This window comes from Arachis stenosperma, chromosome 4 (assembly GCF_014773155.1).
Source record: "Arachis stenosperma cultivar V10309 chromosome 4, arast.V10309.gnm1.PFL2, whole genome shotgun sequence".
Lineage (NCBI taxonomy): Eukaryota > Viridiplantae > Streptophyta > Magnoliopsida > Fabales > Fabaceae > Arachis > Arachis stenosperma.
The window spans coordinates 92165188-92179668 of NC_080380.1; the positions used below are offsets into that span (position 1 = coordinate 92165188).

Genomic DNA, 14481 nt, shown 5'->3' on the forward strand with positions numbered 1-14481 from the left:
ACAAAGTGCTTAGGGCCACGGCCAAGACTCAAAAGTAGCTGTGTTCAAGAATCAACATGCTTAACTAGGAAAGTCAATAACACTATCTGAAATTCTAAGTTCCTAAAGATGCCAATCACTCTGAACTTCAAAGGAAAAAGTGAGATGCCAAAACTGTTCAGAAGCAAAAAGCTACAAGTCCCGCTCATGTAATTAAATTAATATTCATTGATATTTTGGACTTTATAGTATATTCTCTTCTTTTTATCCTATTTGATTTTCAGTTGCTTGGGGACAAGCAACAATTTAAGTTTGGTGTTGTGATGAGCGGATAATTTATACGCTTTTTGGCATTGTTTTTATATAGTTTTTAGTAAGTTTGAGCTACTTTTAGGGATGTTTTCATTAGTTTTTATGTTAAATTCACATTTCTGGACTTTACTATGAGTTTGTGTGTTTTTCTGTGATTTCAGGTAAATTCTGACTGAAATTGAGGGATTTGAGCAAAACTCTGAAAAAGGCTGACAAAAGGACTGCTGATGCTGTTGGATTCTGACCTCCCTGCACTCGAAATGGATTTTCTGGAGCTACAGAACTCTAAATGGCGCGCTCTCAACGGCGTTGGAAAGTAGACATCCAGGGCTTTCCAGCAATATATAATAGTCCATACTTTATTCGAAGAATGACGACGCAAACTGGCGTTGAACGCCAAGTACACGCTCCTTTCTGGAGTTAAACGCCAGAAAAACGTCATAATCCGGAGTTGAACGCCCAAAGCACATCATAACTCGAAATTCAACTCCAAGAGGAGCCTCTGCTCGTGGATAGATCAAGCTCAGCCCAAGCACACACCAAGTGGGCCCCGGAAGTGGATTTATGCATCAATTACTTACTCATGTAAACCCTAGGAGCTAGTTTATTATAAATAGGATGATTTACTAATGTATCAATCATCTTTTGATCTCAGTTTTGTTTTATTCTTCATCTTAGGAGATCATTGATCACGTTTAGGGGCTGGCCATTCGGCCATGCCTGAACCTTCTTTTACTTATGTATTTTCAACGGTGGAGTTTCTGCACACCATAGATTAAGGGTGTGGAGCTCTGCTGTACCTCAAAGATTAATGAAGTTCTATTTTCTTTTATTCAATTCTCTATCTTATTCTTATTCCAAGATATTCATTCGTACTCAAGAACATGATGAATGTGATGAGCTAATAACTCTCATCATCATTCTCACTTATGAACGCGCGTGATTGACAACCACTTCCGTTCTGCGTGTAACAAGGCTTGAATGTTTATCTCTTAGGTTCCCCAACAGAATCTTCGTGGTATAAGCTAGATAGATGGCGGCATTCATCTGGATCCGGAAAGTCCAACCTTGTCTGTGGTGTTCCGAGTAGGATCCTGGGAATCCGGAAAGTCTCACCTTGTCTGTGGTATTCCGAGTAGGATTCCGTTCATGAATGACTGTGACGTGCTTCAAACTTTAACCTGCTGGGCGTTAGTGACAAACGCAAAAGAGGGATTCTATTCCAGTAGGAGCGGGAACCAACCGGTGATTGGCCGTGCTGTGACAGAGTGCGTGCGTAGCTTTCACTGCGAGGATGGGATGTAGCTATCAGCCATGGGTGATGCCTCCAGACTGGTTAGCTGCGCGAGTGACAGCCGTGCAGGTTATTTCCCCGAGAGGAATGAAAGTAGCCACAGCTGATAGTGAACCCCTATACAAAGCTTGCCATGGAGAGGAGTAAGAAGGATTGAGTAGAAGCAATGGGATAGCAGGCGTCCGAGAGCTCTACAGCATCTCCATTCCGCTTATCTGAAATTCCTACCAATGAATCTGCATAAGTATTTCTATCCCTTTTATTATTCCTTTTTATTAGAACAATCCAATTATCACTATTACAAATGTTCAATCCGCCTAACTGGGATTTGCAAGGTGACCATAGCTTGCTTCATACCAACAATCTCTGTGGATTCGACCCTTACTCACGTAAGGTATTACTTGGACGACCCAGTACACTTGCTGGTTAGTTGAACGGAGTTGTGAATTCCAAGTGCCCTAAGAGTAAAAGATACAAGACCAAAAAGTCAAATCAAATAACAAGTGATCACAATTTCGTCCACCACCTCTCAACACTAAACTTAGAGTTTAAATATGGGGGCTCTGTTTGACTCTGTATTGGGAGAAGCTCTTCATGCTTACTCTCCATGGTTACAGATTGAGAACCTTAAGTCTTTACTACAAGGCATTCTTCATTCACATGAAGGATCAACTCTCCTCTGTCAACATCAATCACAGCTCTTGTTGTAGCTAGGAAGGGTCTTCCAAGGATGATGGATTCATCCTCATCACTCCTAGTGTCTAGGATTATGAAATCAGCAGGGAAGTAAAGGCCTTCAACCTTCACTAGCACATTCTCTACTAGTCCATAAGCCTTTTTCATAGATTTATCTGCCATCTCTAATGAGAATTTGGCAGCCTGTACCTCATAGATTCCCAGTCTCTCTATTACAGAGAGTGGCATCATGTTTATTCCTAACCCCAGGTCACACAGAGCTTTTTCAAAGGTCATGGTGCCTATGGTACATGGTATTAAGAATTTACCAGGATCCTGTTTCTTTTGAGGAAAATTTTGCTGAACCAATGTATTCAGTTCATTGGTGAGCAAAGGAGGCTCTTCCTCCCAAGTCTCATTACCAAACAGCTTGGCATTCAGCTTCATGATTGCTCCTAAATATTGGGCAACTTGCCCTTCAACAATGTCTTCATCCTCTTCAGAAGATGAATAGTCATCAGAGCTCATGAATGGTAAAAGGAGGTCCAAGGGAATCTCTATGGTCTCTGTATGAGCCTCAGATTCCTTTGGTTCCTCATTAGGGGATTCCGTACTGACCATTGAACGTCCCCTGAGGTCTTCCTCATTGGGATTCACGTCCTCCTCCTCCTCTAAGGTTTTGGCCATGTTGATAATATCAATGGCCTTGCACTCTCCTTTGGGATTCTCTTCTGTATTGCTTGGGAGAGTGCTAGGAGGAGTTTCAGTAACCCTTTTACTCAGCTGGCCCATTAGTGCCTCCAAATTTCTAATGGAGGATCTTATTTCAGTCATGAAACTAAGAGTGGTCTTAGATAGATCAGAGAATATGTTTGCTAAGCTAGAAGGATTCTGCTCAGAGTGCTCTGTCTGTTGCTGAGATGATGATGGAAAAGGTTTGCTATTGCTAAACTTGTTTCTTCCACCATTGTTATTATTGAAGCCTTGCTTCTGTTGATCCTTCTATGAAAAATTTGGATGATTTTTCCATGAAGGATTATAGGTGTTGCCAAATGCTTCACCCATGTAATTCACCTCTGCCATTGCAAGGTTCTCAGGATCATAAGCTTCTTCTTCAAAAGATGCTTCTTTAGTACTATTGGATGCGTTTTGCAATCCATTCAGACTCTGAGAGATCATATTGACTTGTTGGGTCAATATTTTGTTCTGAGCCAGTATGGCATTCATAGAATCAATTTCAAGAACTCCTCTCTTTTGAGGCATCCTATTACTCACAGGATTCCTCTCAGAGGTATACATGAACTGGTTATTTGCAACCGTTTTAATAATTTCCTGAGCTTCTACAAGCGTTTTCTTTAGGTGAATGGATCCACCTGCAGAGTGGTCCAGTGACATCTTGGAAAATTTAGACAGACCATCATAGAATATATCTAATGTGGTCCATTTTGAAAGCATATCAGAAGGACACTTTTTGGTCAGCTGCTTGTATCTTTCCCAAGCTTCATAGAGGGACTCACCATCTTTTTGTCTGAAGGTCTGAACATCCACTCTAAGCTTGCTCAGATTTTGAGGAGGAAAGAACTTGGCTAAGAAAGCTGTGACCAGCTTATCCCAAGAGTCCAGGCTATCTCTAGGTTGTGAGTCCAATCATGTTCTAACTCTGTCTCTTACAGCAAAAGGGAAAATCATAAGCTTGTAGACCTCAGGATCAACTCCATTGATCTTAACAGTATCACAGATCTGCAAGAACTCAGTTAAGAACTGATAAGGGTCTTCTGATGGAAGTCCATGAAACTTGTAGTTCTATTGCAGTAGAGAAACTAATTGAGGCTTTAGCTCAAAATTGTTTGCTCCTATGGCAGGGATTGAGATGCTTCTTCCATAGAAGTTGGAAGTTGGTGTAGTGAAATCACCAAGTATCTTCCTTGCATTGTTGTTTGGTTCGGCCATAATTGTTTCTTTTGCTACTTCCTTTTTGAAAATTTTAGTGAGGTCCTCTTCAGAGTTTTGTGCTTTAGCTGCTCTTAGCTTCCTCTTCAGAGTCCTTTCAGGTTCAGGATTAGCTTCAACAAGTATGCCTTTATCTTTGTTCCTGATCATATGAAAGAGAAGAAAACAAAAAAATATGGAATCTTCTATGTCACAGTATAGAGATTCCTTGAGGTGTCAGAGGAAAACAAGAATGAAAGGATGAGGTAGGTAAGGAAGAATTCGAACACACAAAGAGAAATGGAGTTCGAATTGACAATGGAGGAGGAATGTTAGTGTTTAAAATAGAAAAAGATAAAAGAGGGGGGAGAATTTTCGAAAATTAAAATTTAAAATAATTAGTTAGTTGAAAAAGATTTGAAAATTAATTTTGAAAAGATAGGAAGTTTAAAAAAGATTTTTGAAATCAAATTTTTGAAAAAGATATGATTTGAAAAAAAGATATGATTAAAAAGATATGATTGAAATTTATTTTGAAAAATATTTGAAAAGGAAATTAAAAAGATTTGATTTTTAAACTTAAAATTGATTACTTGACTAACAAGAAACTAAAAGATATGATTCTAGAATTTAATGATTTTTGAAAATATGAGGAAAATATTTGATTTTTGAAAAAGATATGTTTAAAAAGATATGATTTTGAAAAAGATATGATTCAAAATATTTGATTTGAAAAAGATTTGATTTTGAAAAATTATGAAGATTTGAAAAAGATTTGATTTGAAAACAAAATTCCTCTCCTTGTTTCATCATGGCGTTAAATGCTGCATGTTTTGGGTGTTTAATGCCCAATTGCTGCATGGTTTGGGCGTTTAAACGCCCAGCCAGGTACCCTGGCTGGCGTTTAAACGCCAGTTTTCCTTCCTCACTGGGCGTTTTGAACGCCCAGCTTTCTCTATGTAATTCCTCTACTTTATGTTCTTGGATCTTCATTTTGCTAAATCCTTTATTCAAGAAGATATGTTTTCAATTTTGAAAAACAACAAAATGAGTCAAAATATATAATTCTTGGATCAAAACACAAGATATATGCAAGAACATTATGAACGTCAAGATGAACACCAAGAACAATCTTGAAGATCAAGATGAACGTCAATAACTCAGTTTTCTTAATGGAAGAAAACATGGAGGATACCAAACTTAGAGCTTTCTCATGTTTGGGCCATATGAATGCAAGAGCGCATATGTAGAACATCATGCGGTGCAAATCAATAAATCATGAAGATCAAACAATGCAATTAATCAAGAACGACTTGAAGATCATCAAGAACATAATGCATGTGTTTCGAAAATTGCAAGACAATTAAAATCATGCAATTGACACCAAACGTAAAATTTGGCCCTAGATTCAAACAAGAACCATGAAATATTTTTGAGTTTTTATGATTTTATGAATTTTTTTTTGGGTTTTTTGAAAATTATTTTGAAAAAAACGAAAAAGAAGAAAAATTTTGAAAGATTTTTTAAAAGCTTTTTGAAAATAAAATAAGAAGAAAATTACCTAATCTAAGCAACAAGATGAACCGTCAGTTGTCCAAACTCGAACAATCCCCGGCAACGGCGCCAAAAACTTGGGGCACGAAATTGTGATACACGAACCCAACGAAGTCGTGAATTAGCATTTTCCAGCCACGTATTCACACGAACCCAAGTAGACACGTGTGTTTGTCAGGCACGTGGTCCTAGTATGATGAATAGAGCTGATTGTCACTGATCATCCTATTCACCATGTTGAAGAACGAGTATACATTTTAGAATTAAATCAAACATGGATCGAAGAAGAAACAGTAATACTTTTATTAATTCATAGGACTCAGCAGCGCTCCGCCCCTCAACCTAAGAGGTTTAACAATTCATACTGAAAGGAAATACAATGTGAAAAACGACTATGGTGTGCGTTCTCCTTGATGGAGAATGTAAAAGTTCTTTAAATAATAAACGAATAACTAGGGATTACATAGAAAGGGGTAAAACGGTCTTTTAGGTGGCATTTATTTTTAGAGACAGAACAGAACATGAAACTGAGACAGAGACAATAGGACGGAGACATTCAAAATTATTCTTTGTGTATTGTGTTTGGTTACAATGTACAAGACACTAATGTAATGTGCACTATTATGTTTGGATACACATGGACAAGACTAAAATATTATATAAAATGACTAAAATAGTCATGTGATTCTAAATTTTCTACATCAAGTACAAACTAATTTAATAGAGAATGAGAGTAGAACTTGAAAAAAAATGTTTAAAGAGGCCAAAAATTTTAATAAAAAATTATATAATAATATTTCTATTAAAATAAAATTTATAAATATAATTATTTTATTTTTAAATTTATTATTAATATGTAGGAATACATATAGTTAATATTAACAAAAAAATAAATCTGAGTTTGATTAATGAAAAATTTTGTTTAGGTTAATAAGCTAAATTAATTTTAAATAAAAAATCAATTTTAAAAAAATCCATTTTTACATGAAAAAAATAGTTTTTGCACATAAAAATCTGTGTTTATTTAGAAAATTAATTTTTTTATCTAAAAATTGATTTTTCTTTACAAAAAACTGATTTTTTTAAATTATATAAAATTAATTACAACTTATAAATTTTTTTTAGTATTTTAAAAGATCAATTTTATCTTTGATAATATTTATCTTTCAAAAATTTTAAGACTAATTATTTTTGTTATTATTTTTATTACAAATCAAATAATATAATACAATATTAAAATGATATTGTTGTAAGAACGATAAGAAGGAATGAATTATCCAACTCAGTAAAAAATTCTATAAAAAAGAAAGAGTATTTGGAAAAAAAAAGAAAGAAGGAACATGAAGAAGAAAGTACATTTTTTAGAACAACACAAATTAGGAAAAATAAGAAGGGGTAACAGTGGAATAATAAAAAATATCTATGGACAAAAAGAAACAAAAATTATAAAAAAAGTCTGTGTCCCTCTTCCAAATCTCGTGTCCATCATTGTCCTTCGTAAAAGAGTGGACACAAAATTATAAAAACTGTCTCGAAGACAATGTGTTCAGTGTCCATGTCCCTACTTCCAAACAGTTTTTAAAGATGTACTGTCCATGTCTTTGTGTCCTGTCTCCGAAAACAAACGCTACCTTAGTGCTAAAATTCACTTCTGGGGCCCACTTGGTGAGTGTTTGGGCCGAGCTTTGATGTGATCTACGTGCTAGGAGGCCTCTAGGGCTTTGAATGCTGGCTAGGGGGTCCTCTCTGGGAGTTTGGACGCTGGTCTCTGCTTTGTGGGTGCTGGACGCCTGAAAGGGGGCAGGAAGCTGGCGTTGGACGCCAGTTTTGGGCCTTCTAATCTGATACAAATTGTGAAATATTATACATTTCTGGAAATATCTAGAAGTCAACTTTCCATATCCATTAAGAACGCTCCATTTGAAATTTTGTAGCTCCAGAAAAGCTCTTCCGAGTGCAAGGAGGTCATATTCGGATAGCATCTGTAGTGGTTTTCTATGTCTCTGAATCAGACTTTAGCTCCAGCTCCTCAATTTTCGTCAGAAAATACCTGAAATTGCTCAAAAACACACAAACTCAAAGTAGAATACAAAAATGTGATTTTAACACTAAACCTATAAAAACTTAATAAAAACTAAACAAAACATGCTGAAAACTATATGAAAATGATGCCGAAAAGCGTATAAAATATCCGTTCATCACAACACCAAACTTAAACTGTTGCTTGTCCCCAAGAAACTAAAAATATAGTAGGATAAAAAGAAAATTAAGATACAATAAATCTCTAAGTTTTCAATGAAGCTTAATTACAATTCGATGAGCGAGACTTAGTAGCTTTTTGCTTCTGAATGGTTTTGGCATCTCACTATGGATTGAAACTTAGAATGGTTGGCATCTTTAGGAACTTAGAATCTAGATAATATTATTGACTCTCCTAGTTTAGTTCTTTTTTATTCTTGAACACAGCTTTTAGAGTCTTGGCCGTGAGCCTAAGCACTTTGTTTTCCAGTATTACCACCGGATACAAAAATGCCACAAACACTTTAACTGGGTGAACTTTTTCAAATTATGATTCAGCTTTGCTAGAATCCCCAGATAGAGATGTCCAGAGTTCTTAAGCACACTCTTTTTGCTTTGGATCAGGACTTTAATTGCTCAGTTTTAAGCTTTTCACTTGACACCTTCACGTCACAAGCACATGGTTAGGGACAACTTGATTGAGCTGCATAGGCTAGGATTTTATTCCTTTAGGCCCTCCTATCCATTTATGCTCAAAGCCTTGGATCCTTTTACCCTTGCCTTTTGGTTTAAAGGATTACTGGCTTTTTGCTCTTGCCTTTTGGTTTAAAGAGCTATTGGCTTTTTCTGCTTGCTTTTTTTTCTTTCTTTTTTTTGCATGCAAGCTTTTTCTCTTCCATTTTGCTACTTTTTCTTGCTTCAAGAATCAATTTATTTAGATTTTTGCAGATTACCAATAATACTTTTCTTTTTCCTTTAGTCTTTCAAGAGCCAACATTCTAAAATTCCAACTTCAAATATACACTATTTATTCATATATTCAGAAAACAAAAAGTAATGTCACCACGTCAAAAATAATTGAACTATTCTTATTTTAAACATGAAATTCATGTATCTCTCAATTCTTTTCAATTAAAATTTTCTTTTAAGCAAGGTGAGAGATATATGGAACATTTTATAACTTTAAGACATCAATACAAATGATCATGCAACAAGAACAAGAGAACAGACAATACATGACAGAAAACAAAAAAAATAATAAAGGGAAAGGAAGTAAAAGAGAATGAATCCACCTTTAATGGTGGCGGCTAGTGCTCCCCCTTGAGGATACAATGTGGTGCTTGATCTTTTCAATGTCACTCTTTTGCCTTTGTTGTTCTTCCCTCATAGCCCTTTGGTCTTCCCTAATGGCTCTTTGGTCTTCTCTAATTTCATTGAGGATGATGGAGTGATATTGATGCTCCACCTTCAATTGCTCCATGTTAGTGCCCAGTTCTCCAAGAGAAGTTTACCATTGATCCCAATAGCTTTTGAGGAGGAAAATACATCCCTTGAGGCATCTCAAGGATCTCATCCTGAGGCGGCTGCACAGGCTCTTGTGCATGCTCTCTAGTTTGCTCCATCCTCTTCTTAGTGATGGGCTTGTCCTTCCCAATTGAGATATCTCCATTTATGACAATTCCAACTGAATTGCATAGATAACAGATGAGGTGTGGGAATGCCAACCTTGCATTGGTGAAAGGCTTCTCAGCTATCTTGTATAATTCTTGGGGAATCACCTCATGTACTTTCACCTAACCTCCAATCATGATCATGATGGCTCTGTTAACAGTCACTTCTGACCGATTGCTAGTGGGGATGATAGAACGTTGGATAAATACCAAGCATCCTCTAGCTATGGGCTTTAGGTCAAGCCTTCTTAGTTGAATGGGCTTTGGTGCACGAAATTGTGATCATCAATGGTTCCATCAACATGGTACGCTCAATTGCAATCTCAACTCTTTATCACAACTTCGCACAACTAACCAGCAAGTGCACTGGGTCATCCAAGTAATAAACCTTATGCGAGTAAGGGTCGATCCCACGGAGATTGTTGGTATGAAGCAAGCTATGGTCACCTTGTAAATCTCAGTCAGGCGGATTCAAATGGTTATGAATGATTTATGAATAAAACATAAAACAAGGATAGAGATACTTGTGTAATTCATTGGTGAGAATTTCAGATAAGCGTATGGAGATGCTTTGTCCCTTCCGTCTCTCTGCTTTCCTACTGTCTTCATCCAATCCTTCTTACTCCTTTCCATGGCAATCTGTATGTTGGGCATCACCGTTGTCAGTGGCTACAGTCCCGTCCTCTCAGTGAAAATGTTCAACGCACCCTGATGAGAGGACTTTTGCGTGGTCTAGAAATTTGCGGATAAATTGATGAGCGGATAATTTGTACGCTTTTTGGCATTGTTTTTAGTATGTTTTTAGTAGTTTTAGTTGAGTTTTTATTATATTTTTATTAGTTTTTAATTAAAATTCACTTTTCTGGACTTTACTATGAGTTTGTGTGTTTTTCTGTGATTTCAGGTATTTTCTGGCTGAAATTGAGGGATCTGAGCAAAAATCTGATCCAGAGACTCAAAAGGACTGCAGATGCTGTTGGATTCTGACCTCCCTGCACTCGAAGTGGATTTTCTGGAGCTACAGAAGCCCAATTGGCGCGCTCTCAACGGCGTTGGAAAGTAGACATCCTGGGCTTTCCAGCAATATATGATAGTCTATACTTTGCCCAAGATTTGATGGCCCAAACCGGCGTTCAAAGTCACCTCAAGAAATTCCAGCGTTAAACGCCGGAACTGGCACCAAAATGGGAGTTAAACGCCCAAACTGGAATAAAAGCTGGCGTTTAACTCCAAGAAGAGTCTCTACACGAAAATGCTTCATTGCTCAGCCCAAGCACACACCAAGTGGGCCCGGAAGTGGATTTCTATGTCATTTACTCATCTTTGTACACCTTAGGCTACTAGTTTTCTATAAATAGGACCTTTTACTATTGTATTTTCATCTTTGAACATCTAGGACTTTTGGTAGCTATCTCTGTTTTATGCTATCTTAGACCTTTGGGAGGCTGGCCATTCGGCCATGCCTAGACCCTGTGCTTATGTATTTTCAACGGTGGAGTTTCTACACACCATAGATTAAGGTGTGGAGCTCTGCTGTACCTCGAGTATTAATGCAATTACTATTGTTCTTCCATTCAATTCCGCTTGTTCTTTATCCAAGATATCACTTGTTCTTCAACATGATGAAGGTGATGATTGACGCCCATCACCATTCTCACCCATGAACAAGGTGACTGACAACCATTCTTGTTCTACAAGCAACTGAGGCTTAGTGAATATCTCTTGGATTCCTGATTGCACGATGCATGGTTGATCGCCTGACAACCGAGTGCTCGCCTGACAAACGAGCCAACCATTCCGTGAGATCAGAGTCTTCGTGGTATAGGCAAGAACTGATGGCAGCATTCAAGAGAATCCGGAAGGTCTAACCTTGTCTGTGGTATTCTGAGTAGGATTCAATGATTGAATGACTGTGACGTGCTTCAAACCTGTAACCTACTGGGCGTTAGTGACAGACGCAAAAGAGTGATTCTATTCCGGTAGGGGAGGGAACCAAACCGGTGATTGGCAGCACTGTGACAGAGTGCGTGCATTAGCTTTCACTGCGCGGATGGGAGGTAGCTGCTGACAACAGTGAAACCCTACACGAGCTTGCCATGGAAAGGAGTAAGAAAGGATTGGATGAAGGCAGTAGGAAAGCAGAGAGACGGAAGGGAAGGCATCTTCATACGCTTGTCTGAAGCTCTTACACCAATGATATACATAAGTATCACTATCCTTACCTTCTATGTTATTTTCGTTCATCATCATATACATTTGAGTTTGCCTGACTAAGATTTACAAGATGACCATAGCTTGCTTCAATGCTAACAATCTCCGTGGGATCGACCCTTACTCACGTAAGGTATTACTTGGACGACCCAGTGCACTTGCTGGTTAGTTGTGCGAAGTTGTGTAATGCCATGGTATTGAGCTACCAAGTTCTTGGAGCCATTACCGGGGATTATGAGAGTTGTGAAAAAGTATTGTTCACAATTTCGCGCACCAAGTTTTTGGCGCCGTTGCCGGGGATTGTTCAAGTTTTGAGCAAGCTTTTGGTAACAATGCCTGGGATTGTTCTAGTTTGGACAACTGACGGTTCATCTTGTTGCTTAGATTAGGTATTTATTTTTTTCGAAATTCTTGAAGATGAATTCTAGAGTTTCATGATGATTTGTTGAAATCTGGCTGGCTGAGAAGCCATGTCTAATCTGATTGGACCGAGGTTTCAACTTATCACCACAAGAGCTTGTTGATTCTCATCAATTTTGCTCTTGGAGCAGTGATCTGCTAAGATTTGGCTGACCTTTGGTCATGTCTAGTGTTTTGGACCGAAGCTTTCCTTGAAAGCTTGGCTGGCTGTGAAGCCATGTCTAATTCCTGGACCGGAGTCTTAGACTAGCATTGCACTGATTCCTGGAATTCTCATCAAGGATTTTGATGCCTTTTCCCACTTAATTTTCGAAAAACACAAAAAAATTTTACAAAATCATAAAAAAACCAAAAATATTTGATGTTTCTTGCTTTAGTCTAGTGTCTCATCTTAAGTTTGGTGTCAAATGCATGTTTTTGTTATATTTTTCGAATTCATGCATATAGTTCTTTGTTTTGATCTTTGAATTCTTTTGGCTTGAGTGTTTCTGTGTCTCATATAGTGTCAGTAGTACACAAACTGCTAAGTTTGGTGTCTTGCATGCATTGTTATTTGATTCTTGTTGCATTTTGATTATTAAAAATCCAAAAATATTTTTAATTTGTGTCTTTTCAGGTCAATGATACAAAGAATTGAAGATTCAGAACATACTGCAGAGGAATTATACAGAAAAAGCTGAGCATTCAAAAATGCCCAGTGAAGAAGGCAGACTGGCGTTTAAACGCCAGCCAGGGCACCTGGTTGGGCGTTTAACGCCCAAAGAGGTAGCATTTTGGGCGTTAAACGCCAGAATGTATACCATTCTGGGCGTTTAACGCCAGGATGGTGCTAGGGGGAAGATTTTGTTTTCAAATCAATCTTTTTTCAAGTTTTCAAAGTTTTTCAAAATCAAATCTTTTTCAAATCATATCTTTTCAATCAAATGTTTTCAAAATCAATTTCTTTCCTTTTTCAAAGATACTTACTAACAATTAATGATTTGATTGAACATTTTTTGCCTTTTCTATTAAGGAAGGTTTTATGTTTGAATCATATCTTTTCTTGTTAGGCAAGTCATCAAATTTTTTTCTAAATCACATCTTTTCAAATTGTTTTCAAATCATATCTTCTCAATCACATCTTTTTAAAACCATAACTTTTCAATCAAATCTTTTTAACCTCATTTTTTTTAAATAGCTTTCAATCAAATCTTTTTAATTTCTAATTTCAAAATCTTTTTCAAAAATCACTTGATTTCTTTTTCACTTTTGATTTTCGAAAATTATCAATCAAATTTTCAAAATGTTTTCAAAATCTTTTAATTGAATTTTCGAAAATTCTCTTCCCTCCTTCCCACATCCTTCTATTTATGGAGTACTACTCCTTCTTAATGCACAATTCGAACTCTAACTAATAAAGTTCGAATTTTTCTTCTCCTTCTTCTTACTATTTCTCTTTTCCTCTGACACTTCAAGGAATCTCTATACTGTGACATAGAGGATTCCACATTTTCTTTTTCTCTCCTCTTTCATATGAGCAGGAGCAGAGACAAAGGCATTCTTGTTGAAGCTGATCCTGAACCTGAAAGGACCTTGAAGAGAAAGCTAAGAGAAGCTAAAGCACAACTCTCTTTGGAGGACCTGACCGAATTCTTCAAGGAAGAAGAACACATGGCAGCCGAAAACAACAACAATGCCAACAATGCAAGGAAGGTGCTGGGTGACTTCACTGCACCTACTCCTGATTTCTACGGGAGAAGCATCTCTATCCCTGCCATTGGAGCAAACAACTTTGAGCTTAAGCCTCAATTAGTTTCTCTAATGCAACAGAATTGCAAGTTCCATGGACTTCCAATGGAAGATCCTCATCAGTTCTTAGCTGAATTCTTGCAAATCTGTGACACAGTCAAGACTAATGGGGTTAACCCTGAGGTCTATAGACTGATGCTATTCCCTTTTGCTGTAAGAGACAGAGCTAGAATATGGTTGGATTCTCAACCTAAAGAAAGCCTGGACTCTTGGGAAAAGCTAGTCAATGCCTTCTTGGCAAAGTTCTTTCCACCACAAAGATGGAGTAAGCTTAGAGTGGAAGTCCAAACCTTCAGACAGAAGGATGGAGAATCCCTCTATGAAGCTTGGGAAAGATACAAACAATTAATCAGAAGATGTCCTTCAGACATGCTTTCTGAATGGAGCATCATAGGTATTTTCTATGATGGTCTCTCTGAACTATCCAAGATGTCTTTGGATAGCTCTGCTGGAGGATCTCTTCATCTGAAGAAGACGCCTGCAGAAGCTCAAGAATTGATTGAAATGGTTGCAAATAACCAATTCATGTACACTTCTGAAAGAAATCCTGTGAACAATGGGACTAGTTAGAAGAAAGGAGTTCTTGAGATTGATACTCTGAATGCCATATTGGCTCAGAACAAGATATTG

The 14481-nt window shown here is 37.3% G+C and overlaps 2 non-coding genes across 2 annotated transcripts; one reads left to right on the plus strand and one right to left on the minus strand.

Annotated features, from left to right (window-relative positions):
* The first annotated feature begins 3709 nt into the window (after positions 1-3709).
* On the plus strand, positions 3710-3817 carry LOC130977352 (small nucleolar RNA R71). The gene has a single exon (XR_009085046.1). It is a non-coding gene; the product is annotated as a small nucleolar RNA R71 (small nucleolar RNA).
* A 10301-nt stretch (positions 3818-14118) lies between these two features.
* LOC130978049 (small nucleolar RNA R71) lies at positions 14119-14226 on the minus strand. Its single transcript, XR_009085713.1, has one exon. It is a non-coding gene; the product is annotated as a small nucleolar RNA R71 (small nucleolar RNA).
* Between the last annotated feature and the right edge of the window lie 255 nt (positions 14227-14481).